The following is a 20402-nucleotide window of genomic DNA, read 5'->3' as shown; positions in this document are numbered from 1 at the left end:
ACATGAAACTATCAGAAAAAGTAAAATTCCAAGATAATGAGAATGAAAAAGTTGAATGGCCCATTAGTATTAGGAAAAATGTTTAGTTGATAATAAGTTATTTTTTAAATCTCTCTCGATATAGATATAGATTTAGATATAGATATAGATAGATATAGATCTAAATATATATATTTCTGATATAATATATATGAATTAATTTTCAATTTTTCAAAAATATACAGAGGGAAACAAAGCTATAATCCACATATTACTTTCTCAAAAGAACAAAATTTACAATACATACACAATAAAGACTCACAATGAAAAAAGTATATAAATGTCTAATATATATCTTAAAGCAGTTCAACCTGTATTAAAAAGTTAGAAAAGGAAACTACTGAATTGCTAGTTTTATGTGCTATTGAAATAATGCACACAAAACACAGTGATAGCTATCAATCAGAATCTATCCACATTAACTTTTAAATATACAGCTTCTGGGCATGCAACTTTTAAATATCATTCAGAAATTGAATACTCATTAGGAAGAGAAACATATTTTTGGAAGGACAAAGTGCTAACACGAATTTGAAAGTTTAAGGTAAAGTATATACTAACAAATGCAATACTAAAATTAAAACTAACATACATATCTTTGATATGTATATAAATGCTGTTTATGTATATCTCAATAGAGACCATCCTATGTACTGTCCCTATTAAGTCATAGGAGCCCATTGAAAACAGATATAAGTGTTCAATGTAGTAGAATAAAAAACTATGTAACATTTTAAATAGAAAATACAAATCTTGACAGAAAATTTTCAATATTAGAGCAAATATATAAACTCCAAATAGGAAATAGGAAAAATAGGAAAAGTATTGAGATCATATTTCTTGTAGAAGAATGTGTCTAACTGTATATGGGGCTGTGACACACAATGAGTTAAAAAGAACAGTTACTGACATCAAAGAGACTTGAGTTAGTAAGAAAGAAAGACTTTGCATTTTAATTTCTGCAACAGGCTCTGGTTTTGTCATTTTAAAAGAGACTTTTCAAGCCAGATTTTCAAAATTGGTTACAACCCAGACACAAACACACACACACACACACACACACACACACACACACACACACACACACACACACACACATGAGTGGAAGCAGAATCAACTGGCTGCTTTAATGTGTCCACTCATATGGACCTGTCCTGCAGTTTTCTCCCTGCTGTCAGAGAGCATTTTATCCTTTCTACCTGAGGCCTCACCAGTCAGTCAAGACATGTTTAGTTTTTCTGCTGATGTTAAAGCAAAAGTCTGTTCTCAGCAAACCCTCCATACTTCCTCTTTCTCTCACTCCAGACCTTGGGTCTGATTGTATCCTATGTACCAGTAATCATGAACATAAGAGTGCAATTAATACCTTATTTTCTTTTTATGTGCCCTTGTCAAGCCTCACTATTCACTTGTAGTAGCCTCTGTCCCTAAATTATATCCAGATTTTCTATGCTAGCTCAGTGATTGTTTTTGTAATTGGGTATCTGTTTCTCCTGCAAGACCCTTCACCTTTCAGGGAAGACATTCTCTGAGAAAAGACATGGCCCAGATTCTACTCATTGGTTATGGCTGACAGGGATTTGTGGTCTAGCTGTTTTACAAGGTCTCTGCTATGATCTGACTGTTAAGTAGATATTTCTGTCTTCTGAGATGAAAAGAGGTAGGTTATTTCTGGGGCAGTGTCTACTGCCAAATGGCTTGCTTTAAACATCAGAACAAGAGATAGCTGTTCATAGCGCAAGAAACAGAGTTTGTGCAGCTCCTTCATCCATGCAGACAGCTGGGAAGAAAAGGTTCCATCCTAATTTCTTATCCACAGTTCCTATCAGTCTTCTGAGCACAAAGACGCTTTAATGGCTGCACTTGAGTGATAATGACATCTTTTTTTTCAATGATGTGATGTGAGTGTGTGTGCCTGTGTGTGTATATGTGTCTATTTGTGTGTATGTGCCTGTGAGAGTGTGAGTGTGTGTATGTGTGTGTTTATGTACGTATGTATCTAGGTACTCTAGTACATGGAATTGGAAAGAAAACCCAATGAATACAGTAAGACAGCTGATTGTCTATGAATTTTCACAAATTTCCAAACCAGGCTCCCTGCAGGCTGTTGGATGGCAAGCCATCCTGCTGTCCCCTGATCTTACACACAGCCTTTCTTCCTGCTCAGCCAGCATGAGTTTAGCTATGTCACAGTAGAGTCCTTTGTGTGTGCTGTTGCTAGGTGGCTGAACTTAGCTATACAGAAGAAAATCCTAGCAAATGAGGAAAAATGTTTTGAACTTACCTTCTCACCAATGAAATGGTGACAGATTTAAGTAATTCAATGCATTTTAATTTTGAAACTCCTCTGGGAATCTCCTTAGCGCCCGAAAGCACTGGTATGTTTACCATTGCACTAAATTTGTAATCTTCTGTCTGCAAACTCCATGATGGAGCACGTTCCCTGTGTATTCTTCAAACAGAGATCTATATTTCTGCTTTTCACAAGCAGAATGGAGAATCTAGTGAGACTGTGTACATCCCACAGCTTAGGGTGAAACAATGACTAATTAGTAGTCTAAACTTCAATCTATGTTTAAATAAACACATACCTTTGCATGAGGTTCCAAAATCTATGTCTTGAATTTACCGCCTGGAACCACGAAGTTACAACACACAGTTGATCACTTTCTAGAAAATGCTCTCGTTTTGATGTCAACACAAATTGGCATAACATTATTTCTGCTTGGACATGTAGAAATCCAACTTTACAATAGCAACAGCTTCCTTGTAAGTACATCTTTATTTGGTAGATGAAAATTGTAAGACACTTTCCTTGTTCTAGTGTCAGAATAAAGATTTGTTCAGCTTGATTTGATTCTAGGGTAACTTTCCCCATAGGCATGTAATTTGCAATAATGATCTTTTGGTGTTATTTACATATTTCACTGTGTTGAAGGACTATAAGCTATAGATATAAAAAGGGATGTATTGAAAAATGGGAGTAACACACTAGTTTTGCCATTTATAGTTCCCCTGAATAAATCATCCGAATACACACACAAACACATACATGCACATATACACCAAAAACACAGAGTGAGAGATGCAGACACTGCTTCTTTTACATGAAAAACATCAGAAGCTCAGACTGCAGTCTTTCCCTGATTCCCTATGTGTGAAGCACAGTGTCATACATAGAAGGAAGAAGGCACTTGGGGTGGGAACATGCTTAGGCAGCATTTGATAATCACATAGCAAGGGCAGGCAGAGATGAGCAGAATGAGAATTCATATAAAATACCTCCAATCACAGTAATTTCAGGAATCTACTTGTTAATCGGGCAAAGCAACAAGGAGCAAAAGGTACACTGAAGCTTCTAGAGACTGACAGCTTAGAAAATGAAATAGAAGAGAGGGGAGCTTGGCATAGCAGCCCTCTAGAAGCTGGGACTGGGATTCAAATCAGCAAGTGCCAAGGAGAACATGCTGGAAGAAGCAGGAAAAGTGGATCCTGGGGTTGAACCTGATAGAGGCAGACATACAGTGTGGCCCTCTGGGCCCCATGCACATATTCACAAACACATGAACACATATGCTTACATATACACTGTATGTGTTGTTTAGTTTTCTGTTTTGTTTTTGGTTTTTGTTGTTGTTTGTTTCTGAGGGGGGGCAGGGAAACAGAGAGACAGATACACAGATGAAGAGAAAAAGAGAGGCACACACAGAGAGAGATAGAGACAGAGAAAGACAGAGACAAAAACAGCAAATCAGAGAGACAGAGAGAGACAGAGAAAGGGAGGTTGTGAGGGGCACTTTTACCACAAAGCACATATGGAGATTAGCAAACAAGTTCCTGAAGGTTTTTCTTTTTTTTCTCTCTCTCACCATTAATTAGCTTCTGTTGATGAAACTTAGATTTTCATGCTTATACAGCAAATAACTTTACCCACTGAGTCACCTTTATCACTTTTTATTGAATGAATTATATTACTGGTTTGAGGCAATTTAGTTATGTTCTTCTTAAAAGGATACATTAAAAATTGTGAAAAGTTTAAGAAAAATGGTAACAACAAAACTAGTCAAAACAAGGTTGATAGAGTATTAACCAATAGAACATAAGTAAATATCCCTTTAGACAGGGCTGGACTATAAAATGACAGTGTAGATATTCAAATAGTTTCTACAACACATTCTCCTGAACTCATTATAGACATACACCCCCAAATAAATGTATATAAAAATTGATCAAGTCACAAGGAATATAAATTTTCAAGATTTAAATAAGAGGATCTAACTTAGGTTATATCATATATATTTTTAAAATATCAGATAGTATTATATGACTTTGTCAGTAAGTTAAAATATTTTCTAATGTGGTAATACTTGTCTAGAATCTAGCAGGTAGATGGAGCTGCAACAGGATTGGAAGTTTGAGATTACCCTGGGCTACATGATACACCATCTCAAATATATGCTAAAAAATAAAAGAATAAAATTAATGACTATATAGAATATTTTACAAACATGTTTAAATAAAACTGAATTACAATACCTTTTTCCTTCCCTTTTTTCTATTAGTACCTTCCAGGCTCCCTCCCTCCAAACTTTTTACCCCATACTCTCAAATTTATTAATTATATTCCTTTAATTAATATTGTTACACACATGCAAGCATGTTCATGTGCATGTGTATGTGCATGTGTGTATACACAATGGAGATATAATAAAAAGAAAGCACTTTTCCTTGAATGGATTAAATTGCTAACCACATGTTCTATCAAAGGATGATCAAAACTTGGACACTTTTATCATTTAATGTGAAGTTTATATTTATACACTTGAGGAAAGCATAGATTTATCCCACAAAATTGTGAAACAAAGTCTCATATTGATGGTGTTTAAACATGTTTTGCCTACTTTTTTATAAATTGAGTCTTCTGTTTTATCAAGCATTTCACAATCAGAAAAGGAAATAGACAAACCTATACATTGTTGGGAGGCAGCCTAGACTTTATATCTACTATGGATAAGGAACAAAAGCAGTCTATCTCAGGGCTTCCTAATGAACCTAAGAACACAAGTCACCAGAAGCATTACTGAACATAGATGTCACCTGTTACCAGGTAGAATTGACGGATCGAATAAAGGTTTTTCTGTGTTAATAACATTCCTAGATACATTCCTACCTCATTCAGAATCACAGTCAACCTGGGGGTCTTAATGGCTTGTTACCATCTCAATCACCTTACCAAACTTCTAAGTTAGACTGGCTAAAGCTCTGTCCCTATCTAAGATAAGGAAAAATGTGAGCATAGCCAACTGTGACTGACTCAGAGCTGGCATGCAGTTCTGGGAGGAGCTGCAATGCCCCAAACAAGTTTGAAGTCACTTTCTGGAGAAGTAAAGGAATCCCATGACTGACACACAAATTCAGGAGAGAGGCCAAAGCTTGGGTCTTAATTAGTCTACAAAGGGAATGCCAACGTTTAATAAGGTACAAGTTTAAACAGAAGCTGTAGAGTCACATGTTAAAGACTGACTTTTTTTTTTTTTTTTGGTTTCTGTACACTGGTTATGAAATTAAGTTGTCAGTTAAAGAAACAGGAGAGGATAATTGGGGGTGAGAGTTAAGGTAAAATGTTTAGGAGCAGGAAATGATAAGGAACATTTTAGGCAAATGGTTAGAACAGTGCCAAAGATACGTTGTTTAAGAGAGTAGTTGAAGATTGATTTTGAAATTTTTAGATATTAATAATTAGTTCCTAGAGTTGGTAGTCAAGAATTAAAGGTCAAAGTAGCATGAGTCTTTTTACTACAGGAAAAAAGCTTGTAGTGAAGGCAGGAGCTTGAATGTGTGGACAGTGTCGATTTTTAGAGAGACCTACTGTTCTATTAAACTCTCCAGCGAGTATGTTTCCAGCCACTTCTGGGATTCTACCAAACAGTTGTTCTCCAAAGCAAGGTTTTGCTCACCATGATTGTTGTGTATTTTTTAGCCTTTGCTCTCAGATTCCCATGAGGCCACCACCCACAGATTGTCTGGGGGAAGCTATCTGGCAGGCGTCTTGGTGGAGAAAGCCCAGACTCCAACTATTAGAGGCATGTCAGCAAACAGCCCGGCTGCTTCCTTTTTGCCAAGTGGGCGACCAGAGCAAAGGCAAAACTCATCTGTTATTGTTTTCTATACTTTCTTTTTGTTTTATTCTTTTAATTTGAAGCCCCGTGAATGTTCAGCTTGCAAACTGCTTCATTTGGGAGGAGTGAGGCTAGAAAAACACAGAAATATGAGTTTCATAAGTTCATATGTGCAAGCACTTAACAAAGTAAGGAATAAGCAGTATATTTCTTCATTAAAAATTACACTGTGAAGAAAAATCAGCCTTGATACTGTGACTTTTGTTTACCAGTGATGGCTGTCACAACATCGAGGAAGACAAAACAATATGTACAATAATAGAAACTGGCAATTGCGTTTGTCCCCGAAGTGTGTGAGATAAACATATATGTATAGGTGTGGGTACAGGTATAGGTAGGTATATATGCATGTGTATATGATATATATCTAAACATATGAAGAATACTGATAGCACTGATAGTATTGGCAGAGATTATGTCCATATCAGAGATGTGTACATTAAGATGAGATAATTAACTTTCATGTGTTTTCCTTTCAGTGGCTCAGTTATTCTCCATGTTTAGGAAGCTCTCCTGTGGGATTCTCAATTGGATCCTGTTCCCAGTATTTACTACATAGGAAACTCTTAGTAGGTACCATAGCCCATCCTCCTTACACTTCTCCTAAAGTAAGAAAAAGAAGTCAAGGAACGTTTGAGTTAAAAAAAAAAAAAACAAATAAAGAATCTGTAAGCATCAACAGGATCCCACTTAAACATCCTGACTGTTGGAAGCATAACTTTCATCCTGGCCACATTCTGAATTGGATTTTTGATTGAATGTCCAAATACTGCACTATACTAAAAAATGTGAGGTCAGCAACATGTAATTCTACTTGGTGTATCTTTGGGTCCTTGTTACACTATATGTAAAATGTTAGTTTCACTGAGCTCCTTTTTCTACAAATAGCTGCTTCTGTGATATTATAAAAAAACAAAAAAAAACCAAAATGTGAAAATTACATATTTTGATTTTTACATGAAAATTAAAGACAAAGGAATTTTTTAAAATAATAAAATGCAGACGTTTTCATTTAAAGAAAATTAATTCATTTTGCTTACACATCCAGTATCAAATCATCTGGTAATAGCTCTCTACCCATACTATTAACAACCTAATTTCATCTGTACTCATTTAATCTTAGTAGCTAAGTTTTATCATTGATGTCATAGAAGAAAGTAATAAATTTCATAAAACATAAGTGGTTATTGAATACTTTTATCAGCTTTAAACATCTTAAATTTTATTACATAATTTGCAGTCTCTGTGCTAAGAGGACATGTTAGCATATTCAGTTTAATGAATAATATGATAAATAGCAATACATAGTCATATTCTGGAGTTGAAAGTAAATAACCTCATCACACTTTGTACCATTTACAAAAATCTCATCTCAGATCAAATGGTTGAGTCAATAACACTAAATCTACTATAAACACACAATCAGTGCAACAAAGTAATTGAATGTACAGTCATTGTCCTTGGCATGTCACACCAATGCTTTTCCTGCAAAAGCAAAACAGGCAGAGTCCTGAAGTAAAATTTAAAAAATGTAGTTCGCCATATTACATAAGAATGTGGTTCTTTTAAGCAAATAATTTATTCTGAGACATTTAAATTTTTATTTATTAAGTATTTTCTCTTTATACAGTCTGATAATTTTTTGACAAAGCTGTCTTGTTTTTCCATGCATCTAACATATAAACATAGTATCTACATATAAAACAGGAAAAGGAAGAGTTTTAATGAGTATCAGAAACTATTTATGATATTCTTTTACCCAGTACATTTGCTATATGTATTCTTGGGTTTAAAGTACTTATTAGCTGAGAATTAGCATTATAGCTAAGTTTCTCAATTTGCTGTCAGATAGGATTTGGCTTCCTTCTTGCCCAAGCTCGTTATCTGCATTTTAATGACTGGGACAAGCAGCCTAATTTAATTTTGAGTTATTTAACAAAGTATTTTCTACTCATTAGACATGACTTTCCTTGTTAAATTATAAATTCCACACTTAGCTATTCTAAAGGACCATGTTCTATTAAGACCCACAGACTAAAATCTTGTTCTTTTATTGCTGGTAAAAATAACTTACAATGCAGGAATTGCAAATTATTTATAAAATTTTCCCTCAAAATGAAAATGGCTGTTTGGGGACTGTTTCCAAAAGATAGTTTTCAAGAGCTTCTTCAAACTTAGTCCTAAAGTGAATTTATTAAAATGTCACAATATGCATTGTTTTTCAGAATTATATCAGCAATAATATTTTCAATGTATTTCCTTATATTGGCTTTAATCACTATAGGAATGAGATGTCTAGATATTTCAGAAAATACATCTACCTATCTGATAATTACTGTCACTACACATCTGTGAGTACACTTGAACACCCTAATACCCAGAGCTACCAAAAAATATGTATCTATTTGACCAAGACTTTGTATTTTTTATTTTGCCATTAAATAGATCATCAAGAGTATAGTTATGAAATTTACCCTACATACCATTATCTGTCAACCTGGCACAGACTGGAATAACCTTTAAAAATAGAGTTTTAATTGAGCAATAGCCTTTATCAGAGTAGCCTGTGGTATCAGTGAAGAAATTTGTTAAGTATTAATTGATGCAAATGGTCCAGCCTATTGAAGACAGCACCATTTCTGGGTAAGGACAGAGACAGTATTCCTTGGTGTTTTCCTTTCTAGTTCCTGGCATGAGCTCTTGTCCTCACTTTCCAAATAACGAACTATAACCCAGAAGTAAAGCCACACAAATCTTTTCTTAACCATGACAATTTTAACAAATTATTTTTATTTCAGCACCAGGAAGAAAACTAAACAAAGAGCGAACCTAACCATAAAAGAATACAATGTTTTTGTTTGTCTACCTGAATAATTCACTAATCTACACTACTCCTCAATGTGAGTAAAGCATAAGGGATAAGACTAAACTATAAGAGAAGCAACCCAGAAATTCATTCATTAGGCTGACAAGAAAAAATTAAACATGAAAAATATGATAAGGTATTAACTGTCATTTTGACAGACTGTCAATTTGACACGCAGAATGTCAGACATGTAGACACACATATATTTATATCTCTGTGTGTGTGTGTTTGTGTGTGTGTGTGTGTGTGTGTGTGTGTGTGTGTGTGTGTATTCTCCATCTAGACAACACTATTTTTAAGGGAAGATAAACACTCGAAAGAAATTATAAACTCTAAGTATATACACATGCACACAAATTATACAAATTATTACGTTCAATTTAGTAACAATTCTAGAAATGCTGATGCTAGGGAAAATTGAAGCTTTGGGTTACTTCCTTCACTTTTCAAGCCCCATATGGAAGTGCTCAAGATTTCTGTCCTTGATACATTGCTAGGAGAGGTGATAGCTTAATGCACTGTTTCTCAGCCTTCCTAATTTTGCAATACTTTAATACACTTCCTCATGTTGTTGTGAACCCCAACCACAAAATTACCACACTGCCATTTTATAACTGTAATTTCTGCTACTGTTACAAATCATAATATAAATATATGATATGCAGAATATCTGAAACACCAAGGGAGTAGTATCTCATAGGTTTAGAACCACTAGATTAGAAAGAGAATGTGAGCAAAATGAGGATTATTGTCAGGGTCAGTTCACACAGTCTTGCATGTATACAACTTTTCCCAGAACTATAGATAACTTCCCATCTTCACATCCTTGTTAAACTGAATTATAGTAGTAAATGTGTACCTTTTTGAATGTTGCTTTCTTATCACCCCTCATAGGCAGAAAAATATTTACTTTGCTTTTAGAGGTCCTTGGTATTCTCCTTGATGCAAGAAACGAATTGCCTATCAACTAATAATATAATTACTAGTAATTTGAAAAAACATAAAAATTATTTAAGCATACATAAATAAGACTGTGGATATTATACATATAATTACTGAGAGTTAATTATTTGGCTAACCAATCTAATATGTTCCATAGATTATAATGAGAAGTTATTAATTCTAACATAACTAGGAAAAATTCAGTATCATTTGTACTTCTAACTTTTCCTCCCACTATACACATAATAGATTAAATTAAATGATAGACTAGACTCTTTAAAATAAAAGTTTATTTATGGAAGTACAGAATTGCCACATGTTCTATTCTTTTCCAAAAACATACAATCCCTTTCTCCTTGATGCCTATTTCTCCAGCTATGTATTCCCATAGTCTGTAGCTAGGCTGCTGATTTTTCCGACCTATATTGTCAGGCCCCTTGCCCTTTGACTTTTAGTGGGATTCTGTATGTGGGGCACACTGATAAAGGTCAAAGGTCAACAGAGGATAAGCTTCCTTCCCACTGGCTGCCCCCTAAGCTTCTGAAAGTGAATTTCCAACTTAGGCACTAGATTCTGGGATGCATCTTCTGTGTCTCTGGGAAGGGTCTCATTCTGCTGCTTCATCATGCCCTCTGTCATTTGTCTTGGCATAGAATTCCAGTCTCTGACCCATTACCTCAACTTCTTCACTTTTGCCACATGTCCTTAATACCTGTTCCTGATTGTTGGCTGTGCTGTCTACATCCTTCCAGGATCATTCCTCTCCAAGCTCTTGACTATCAAGGGAGAAAAGAGACAACAGCAATGGAATGTAATTCATGAGTTATAGGACTAGGAATCCAGCAGGACACTATTTTCATGAACACATTGGAATTGATGATCATTCACTGGAAAGACACGGGGAGCTTATGTTAAGTGTCTAGAGATCCTAACCTGAGTGCCATATTCCTCTGCTCTATCAACACAATGTATATCTACAGATGCTTTGTTCATCACCATCAGAAATTAACCAACGGTCAGTTTATTTAAAGAGACCATGAGAAAAGTATACATTTACAAGAACAAACTTGTACACTCTTTTGGTGAAGTTGAGGTGATGGTACAAAGACTGGGATTCTATGCCAAGGCAAAGAAAGGAGGGCACGTGAAAGGGCAATCGAAGGGAACACTTTTCAGTTCTGAGTGTAAGCTATGGAAGGGAAGATCATCTAATGATGGGCATGCTCTAGGGAAGCTGAACTCATAAGATCCCATAGTAAGAGCATAATAATTGACTTAATGAAGCATGGCATCTAATAATATAATTGATCACTATGGTGAATAGTCAGATTAAATATCGGGTGTTTTTAATTTACTCTTCAATGAAAGGATTACTAGAAATACTATTTTTCCATCACATTGGGTACTTGTAACCTTCAATAAAATCATACTTCTCAAAAGGTGTAAGAAGGCAGATACGGTCTAACAAATCATAAATAATATTCTTTTAATTATTAACCATCATCATTAGTCTCCAGGTTGATTTAAAAAACAAGAATTCTTACAAGTGTTTATAATCCATGTGTGATGAGTAATATTACAGAGCCTTTAAAATAATTGTTTTGATGTTACCTATAAGCATTTAGAGCTTCGAGAAAGCCGTGTTTCTTTGGGGGATTGCTTGTGTTAGTATCACTCTCTAGTTAAGGCTAGTCTATATCTTGCAGTTATTCTGCATAATCTTTCTGAGTGATCTGTTTGTAGTCATGGTCACCACAACCAACACGAGTCATGTGCTAAGCCTAAGTAAGAAACTCAGTGGCTTTCAGTATTTTCTCATGTTAGTGACATTATTCTGTGTTATAACATCTTAAACCATATAAGTTCAGTTTACAGGACATGAATCTTATTAATGTTATTTCCATGACTCTTAAATAATACAATAAACTATGTGTCTTTTTGATAGCACAAACCTATTCTGATAACCCCTCATTTTCTTCTTCTTGTTGATGACTTACAAGCTTTGTTGTTCTTGTAAATGAAGAAAGGAGGCTCTGAAATCTTAAATATGGCCCTAACTTCGTCTAGGCTTTCTTCACTTTTAAAAGTATGATACTATTTCCTCCTTTGCTTACTGTGCCCAATACTATCCAAAGCTTTCCATTTCGATTTTCAGCAGCTCCTTAGGGAAAGTGCTGGCATGTAGCTGCTGGACAAGATTAATAGGAAAACTGATTCCATTGTCCAGTCTACATTTACTTGCAATTTTTGGCTAACCAACCGCCCAGCATATTTGTAGAAAATGAAATATTTTAAGTTTAAAGTAGCTTTTCTGTTAGCCTCTTTGTTTCTCAATGACAGTGACTAAATGCTGTTGACTCATCTGTCCCTAACTTTCAGAACAATGATAAGCTTGGGAATGCTTTCAACAAATTATACTGAAAATTTAAGAATTATTTTCATAAAATGTATCTGTGTGTTGAATGGAATCACATCTGTATACTTTCCCTAACGGAATGGGAAACTAAAGGGGCAGAAAAATTGCATTTTGTTCTTTTCTAGGCATAAAATATGCTAGGCATGTACTGTATACCAGAGTTATCTACTGCACACTAAGTGACCTATGAGAGATAGTCAGGCAAAGAAATCCTCACAGGTCAATTTCAGAAAGTGGATGAGATCACTGGGTGTTGTAAGAGTACATGTTAGACTTTTGTGGTATGAGTGTCAGCCAAAAAGAAAAAGGAAGAAGTAAGAAATAAATTCATATCACTAGAGAACTTAGGGGTAGGGTCTGAAGTCACACTCTCCATGTTTAACATTTATTTTAATTTCTATAACTTCTTAATTATCTCTTGTTTTGTCTGAGAGAACATAGCAACATCTTCAGTGTCCATCGTCTCATATCTGCATTTCTTCTTATATTACAAAGCTTTCCAAATCTTTCTTGGTACAAGAGATATTGACCTAATATTTATACCTTAAAATATGCCATCTCTACTGTGTTTTAAGTGCTCCTTGAACCTTAATCACATTTCTACCAAGCTATTAGAGTAAAACCAGCCTAGAAGTGTCTCAGATGTCCAGTCTCTTTGGGAGTTCAGGGCAATAAAGCATTCCTCAGGGGCATGATTAATGTGGATTGTGTATACCTCAGTGAGAAAAGGTGGGCAAGTGAAGCCAATGGTGATTTATTTTCTTACCTTGCATGTTGTTTGCATTAAGACAGGAGAAGCTCAGTCATGCTGCCCAAAGAAACTAGAACATATGGTCATCTAATTTACATATGTAAATTAGTGAATCATGCAACTCTTGGAGCAGGCAGGATTTAGCAGAAGATATAAATATCCTGTGCAATAAAGAAGACCAGTAACAGAAAGGGTGACTGTCGTTTTAATGAAGAGTAGAAAGCATTAAAATGGTTTTTCTTAATTTTAATTTAATTTTGAGATTATAATATACTTATATTTCTCCCATCCATTTCCTCCTTTAAACCCTTCCATATACTTCTCTTTATTTTTTTTTCAAATTCATGGTCTATTTCCTCACCAATTGTCACCATGTATCTACATTTATAGAGCGAGAACTTTTGGTACCAACTACAATAGTCTCTCATTATTTGTAGGTTATTCATTCCAAAAACTCAGTGAATGAATCTATGACTCTAAAAATAATGCAAACTATGATTTATTATATGCAGGTACCTGTGTAGGATGTTGATTTATAAATAAGGTGCTATAGTAATTAATAATTACTAATGAAGTACAACAGCTATAAAAATATGCTTTAAGAAACAGGTTTGGTCTCTTATATTGCAGTAAAATAGTCACCCATCTGCTGCTGATGTGAGACAACCCAATGTTTCTGTTAGGAAACAAAATGACCTGAATGACAAGGGCCTTTGTGGAACAGTGTTAGATTGCTACTAGGACTTGAGTTCACAAAGTATTACACAAAGTATTATTAGGTCAGACAGCTGACCTAAAATTAAGATGCCAACCTTTACCCTAACAGGTAGGCTACATATGCACTATGAATTCAGTGAACAACATTTGGATCACATTGGAGTAGGGACATAGCCTGAAAATCCATCATGCTTCTGAGACTGAACTAAGATTTATAATTGGTGAAAGATTTTTCTCAGTAGTTTTCCATTTTTTTAACCATGGTTGACAATGTGGAAATGAAACTTTGGAAGCAGAACTGCAGCTAGTGGAAGAGTAATGTTTTATAACAAAGCCATCAACACTTCCTGTCTCAGTGGAAACAGCCGTAAGATCTAGCATGATGCATGGTCAATCATTTCTTGACATTAGATGCTGTGCAGCACAACACAGTGCGGTATAAGGAAGAGGGAACTGCCACCTCTGTTTCTCATAGAGCGATGATTTCCCAACTGTGACATAGGAAGTACTTGTTTATGCAGAGAGTAATGGAGAGCCAGAGAAACTTCTGGAATTTGCAAAGTTCAACAGATAGAAAGAACCTTCAGAGAAAAATCTAGAAGTTTGTAAGTCTCTACAGACAGTGCAAAGCTACTCAAATATTACCAAGTAGCTATTGTTATGAGACCAAAAAAAAAAAAACAAAAAATCACGAAGACCAAGCTTTACTGAGGATATTGGAAGTCTACCATAAACACTGGAGACATCTCTTAGCTGGACATAGTGGCTTGTGTTTGTAATTTCAACGCCCAGAAGTCTGGATTAGGAAGATGACTGACTACAAGTACTAGGTCAGCCTGTGCTACAGAGTGAGATGCAATCTCATAATTAACTAATTAATTTTGAGAAAGTATATATTTCTTTTTAGTTCCAAAGGAATGCACCTGGAAATATACATTAAATATATAATTTCAAATGTAAGATAATATCTAACTTTAGGGTAAAATACTATACCTCAGAATAGTGCTATACTAGATAATCCCAAGAAAACCAAAAACTACACCCTGACAATTCTTGCTAGAGACAGATGATCAGAAACAGAATATGGATAAGTCAGAAGATCATGGAGAAATGCTGTTCTATCTTATAGACAAATTCCCTACAAAGATTCAAACTAGACCTTCATAGATTTCAAAATAAGGGAGCAGATATTGAACTGACAGACAGAAGAAATAATCTACATCCTCCCGTGGAAAATTGCTCATGCATAATAGCACAGAATTTTCAGGACCAAGTAAATAAACTTGCAGAGATGCAGAGAAAGATGAGCCAAAGTCAAGAAAAATTAGATTGATATAAAGAAGATATCTCTCTGTTGCATTTAGCAAATAGTTCAATGCACCGGTTAGAAATGAGTTAGAAGAATTAAGCAAAAGCCTGGTCTTTTAAAACGTCATTCAGAATATTAACAGAGACATGGAGACTATGGAGGTATTGGAAGTGAGATATAATTGACAGAAAAGAGAATGAAGATGAGAAGAGAGATGGATAAAAAATTCCACATGGTTTTGGATGGAAATCACCCTCTTTGAAAAACCTAAGGGAAAAATAGTGACAACTAAAGCAGCTGGAGCTTCTGGGATTGTAAACTTGATGCCAGAAGGGAAGAATTTTATGCAGTGGAAACACCTAGAAGTGAAGAATGAGAAAATGGGTATGACACTATTGATATCACACAAAGTAAACACAAAGTTGTTTTAGTGTTAAAAGTTAAAGTGGCATTTATAAAGACAAAAGAGACAATTTGGACACAAGGAGTTGTACGTAAGTATTTCACCAATTACAAAAGAGTTTCAAAAGTTGTGAAGCAGGGTTGATGAGTTGACTAAGTGGATAGGAGTGATTGTCACCAAGCCCGAGTTCCAATGGAAGGAAAGAACGACTCCTGTAAGTTATCCTTTGACCTGATCTGAGATCACTACCCAGCCCATATGTATTCATTTGTGTGCATACACATACATGTAAAATATTTTAAAAATAAGTTGTTCCGTACAGATAAACTGGCAATCATGAGAAAAATGTAATACCAGTAAACTCATTGAATAACTAGACCAAAAATTAATAAATGCAGATATTATATGAACACCACCTCCAATAATATTTACTCAATGTTTGTATAAACAGTATGTCATAATGACACCTAAACACCACAGAACAAGATTTGGAATATGTACTAAATAATAAGTCTAGGTTTCTAGGGCCTTATTCAGACCCTAGTCAGAGTAGCCAATAGAGCTCTATTAGTTAGGTTTTTGCCAACTTGACACAAGCTGAAGTCATATGAGAAAGGAACATCATTTGAGATGTCCTAATTGTATTAGCCTAGAGGCAAACCCATGAGCCATTTTTCTTGATTAGTGATTGGCATGAAATGCTCCAATCCTCTGTGGCAAATACTATTCCTATACAGCTGGTACTGGAATATGTAAGAAAGAAAGCTGGGCAAGTCAGAAGAAACAAGGCAGTATGCAGCATTCCTCCTTAGTCTGTACTTAAGTTCTTGCTTTGGACTATAACTTGTACAATAAATTAGCTCTTTCTTCCCCAAGTTGCTTTTAGTCATTTTCTTTGACCACAGCAATAGAAAGAAAACTAAGACAATAGTTTTTCTCTAAACCTGGAGCAAAGAATATAATGCTATGTATTCCCAGGATATGGGAGTGGCGCTTCACAGTTTAAGCTATATGATGAACCAAATGGACCATTCTTCTTCAGCTGCAAGCTCTCCATTTAGAATAATCACTTATCGTTGATACTACATTAAGAGTGACAAGAATTCTTTATATATAGAACATAAAACACATTTTTGTTCTTCCTTTTAAAGAGTAGACACTTCTGATTCCATAAAATACACTTGTATTATTTAATGGTAAATTCAATTTTAGTAATATAGGTACCATGTATTTCTGTGCATTGTATGCATTAATTCTTAAAACAACTTTTTTGAATACTGAGATGCCTTATATAGCCAATGTGTGCAGATGAGGAAGGTGAAGAAATTTATCTCAAGCAAAGTCAGCACCATGAATCACTCAAGTTCAAGATTCATAAAGGCAAATCCACCACGCTGTCAGTGTGTTCATATCAGAGACCTTAATACCCTGGAAAATCCTTAAAAGGTGTATTTCCTGAGTGTTCTGTCCTCTGTGGTTTTTTTTTTCCATCTGGTTAGCATTTGGGTGCTATTAAAGCATATGAGAAGGACAGTAGTTTTGAAAATTATATATTTAAGGTGTTTTGATTCACTAACAAATAATACCACATGGTGCTGTTAATCTTAAACATGTTATATAGACCTAGTGACATGGTCATGCAACCGTAACTAAAGAAGCTGAAATAGGAGGATCAAGTTCAAAGCCAACCTAGGCTACTGTGTGAGTGCTAGGGTATCCCAACAACTTAGACCCTCTGTCAAATTCATAAACTAAAAAAGAAGGCATGGATATAACAGAGCTAATATGTAATTGATGGCCACGGTGTTAAACATGTTACAAAACAAAACTAAATTACTATTCAACACCACTTGAAATGTGGACAAACAAAAAACTTAAATTTTCAATCAGTGCCAAAATATATGAATTTCAAATTTACTCTTTTTTTCTAATGTTGTAACAGCACCCAAACAGAAACAGACTGAACCAATAATCATTGGAAAGAATAAGTAGTGAGAAGTGACTGATCTCCTTAACCAATCAAATAGGTAGTACAAAACATTGCCAACGTTGACTTGTAGAAAGCAACTTTTAAGCCATATGATAAGGATTAATGGACTTTGTTATAGCTTAATTAGTTTTTAGTGTATCAATTATTGTGTTTATTCTTTAATATATGGCAATGAATAATTAAGTCCAATAATATATATTTCCTCCTCAGTTCTCTCTGTGTTTTTCTTTAATATTTTTTAACATTCCAGATTTCCAACCAATTCTTTCATATTTCTCAATAGAGTTTGGTGCCTACAGTCAGCCTCCTTTGCTTCTTATTGTGTTAATAGTGCAGATCCAGTTGCTCTTGTGTAGATACTGGTTAAGTCAGACAATCAGTCCTGAGAGTGGTGACTGAAATAGGCAGAGACTGTAGTAGGACAGGGATGGGTGCCTAGGCCAGTGTTTGATCATCAGAGACCAAACACGTCATTATTTTTCAAACCCTTTATCTGAACTGAAGGACAAATCCCATTCCTGCTTCAAATAGTTTAAGTCAACAACATATCAAATAACATCATTTCACTTATTTTTCTCTGTTGAAATTTTTTATAAAAAATGGTCACAAGTTTAAAGAAATCGAAAACTGTTTTAGTTACAATAGGCTTATTAATCCACTATCAGGGGTAGGAAATCAGCATGTTCTCTTTTCTAGTAATCCGTGAGAACTGTGATTGGGCATAGGATATTCTGAAGATGTTGGGAGATGGTGGGATGATTTATTTCATCAGGAATGTTTCCATGAGAACGACAGGAGGATTATGAGGCCACTTAAAAGTGCATCTTTAGAAAGAATTTAAATCAGTGGCTTCAAGGACTATCATTTTTAGCAAGAAAAACTATAATATAGACAATGTTTACTTCAAAAAGGCAATAATTTAGTTGCTTCTTAAACAGTTGCCTCATTCAGAATAAACAAACACTTACTGGGTACTATTTTTACCACAATGTTTAATAGATGGAGGAAAAAAAAAACAAAGAAAGCAATTATCACGACTTCGAGATGATTAATACAGCCAGAGAGACAGATGAGCGACAGAGTCACATTATAATAAGATGTATGCATAATGCACTGTTAGAAAAATATGTGAGATCAGAGAATAGGTCTTTCTAGTTACTGAGATCAGTGTTTTCAGTTACAGGCAAAGGAGGTTTCTCTGGTAGTTCAGGGACAAAGAATTCATTTTAAAACAAAACTTTGCACAGAACATAGAAGGCTGAAGTACAAGATTATGGAGCGGGGGAATCCAAGAATAAGGGCCAAATCCATGGCACAGAATCGACAGAGAGGCATGCTGTCAGGTGTATTTACCTCTTGACACAGAGCTAATATTATGGCAATACTGCCCACCACCTGACAACTAATGAAAAAACCAAAATAGTCACTGGAGTTGGCCATGAGGCATCACTTCCCCCTAGTTCACACTTAAGACTGTTTCTGGAAGAGTGTTATAATATGACACCCCACCAGATAAAGCACATGGCTAGTGTGTTCCACTTAGGTAGAGAAAGAAGGCCTATCTACTATTTTTTTCTTTCCATACCCTATTCCAAAGAGGAAACAAATGCACATAAATGGATTTGTTAAATTGTAAGTAGCCTGGTGCTAACTATGTACCACCTATGAGAGCACAATGGAAGAGAGACGCCAAAGCCTTCAGAATCCAGCCCCTGGCCGCTAGCTCATATCAACATGAGCAGTTTATTCTGGAGGAAGTATAGAGAAACATCAAAGAAATCTTATTTTTAAAACTCACTGTGCACTGTGGAAGGTGCTTCTTACGAATTGGATATATGATAGCCCACAGGATCATGCTTTTGAATACTCAGTCTCTAGTTGATGGATATTATAAATAGGACTGCTATGAACATTGTGGTGCATGTGTCTTTGTTGTATGATGGAGCTTCTCTGGGGTATATGCCCAGAAGTGGAATAAATGGGTCTTCAGGTACTACTATGTCCAATATTCTGAGAAATCGCCAGACTGATTACCAGAGTGGCTGTACCAGTTTACAACCCCACCAACAGTGGAGAAGTGTTCCTCTTTCTCTACATCTTTGCAAGTGTCTACTGTCATCTGAATTTTAATCTTAGCCATTCTATCTGGTGTGAGGTAGAATCACAGGGTTGTTTTGATTTGAATTTCCCTGTTGGATAATGATGTCGAGCACTTCCTTAGATGCTTCTCAGCCATTCGATATTCCTCAAATGAGAACTTTTTGTTTAGCTCTGTTCCCCATTTTTAATAGGGTTGTTTGATTCTCTGGTGTCTAACTTCTTGAGTTCTTTGTATCCCTTGGATATTAGGCCTCTATCAGATGTGGGGTTGGTAAAGATCTTTTCCCAATCTGTTGGATGCCATTTTGTTTGCTTGGCTGTGTCCTTAGCCTTACAGAAACTTTGCAATCTCATTAAGTCCCATTTGTCCATATTTGACCTTAGAGCAGGAGCCACTAGTGTCCTGTTCAGGAAATTTTCTCCTGTGCCTATGTGTTCTAAGGTTATCCCTACTTTCTCTTCTAATACTTTGAGTATGCCAGGTTTAATGTGGAGATCTTTGATCCACTTGCACTTGAGCTTTGTACAAGGGGATAAGAAAGGGTAGATTTTCATTCTTCTGCATGTTGAGTGCCAGTTGGACCAACATCATTTGTTGAAAAGGCTGTCCTTTTTCCATTGAATGTTTACAGCTCCTTTGTCAAAAATCAAGTGACCATATATGTGACGTCTCATTTCTGGATCTTCTAT

At 35.4% G+C, this 20402-nt stretch overlaps 1 protein-coding gene across 1 annotated transcript in view; it reads left to right on the top strand.

The window, feature by feature from the left end:
* MALRD1 (MAM and LDL receptor class A domain containing 1) overlaps positions 1–20402 on the top strand; it is a gene marked incomplete at both ends in the record, with an annotated part of 691362 nt that overhangs the window by 594354 nt on the left and 76606 nt on the right. The window lies entirely within an intron of this gene.

This window comes from Micromys minutus, assembly GCF_963924665.1.
Source record: "Micromys minutus genome assembly, chromosome: 6".
NCBI classification, from domain to species: Eukaryota; Metazoa; Chordata; class Mammalia; order Rodentia; family Muridae; genus Micromys; species Micromys minutus.
This window is presented reverse-complemented; position numbering and strand designations above follow the sequence as displayed.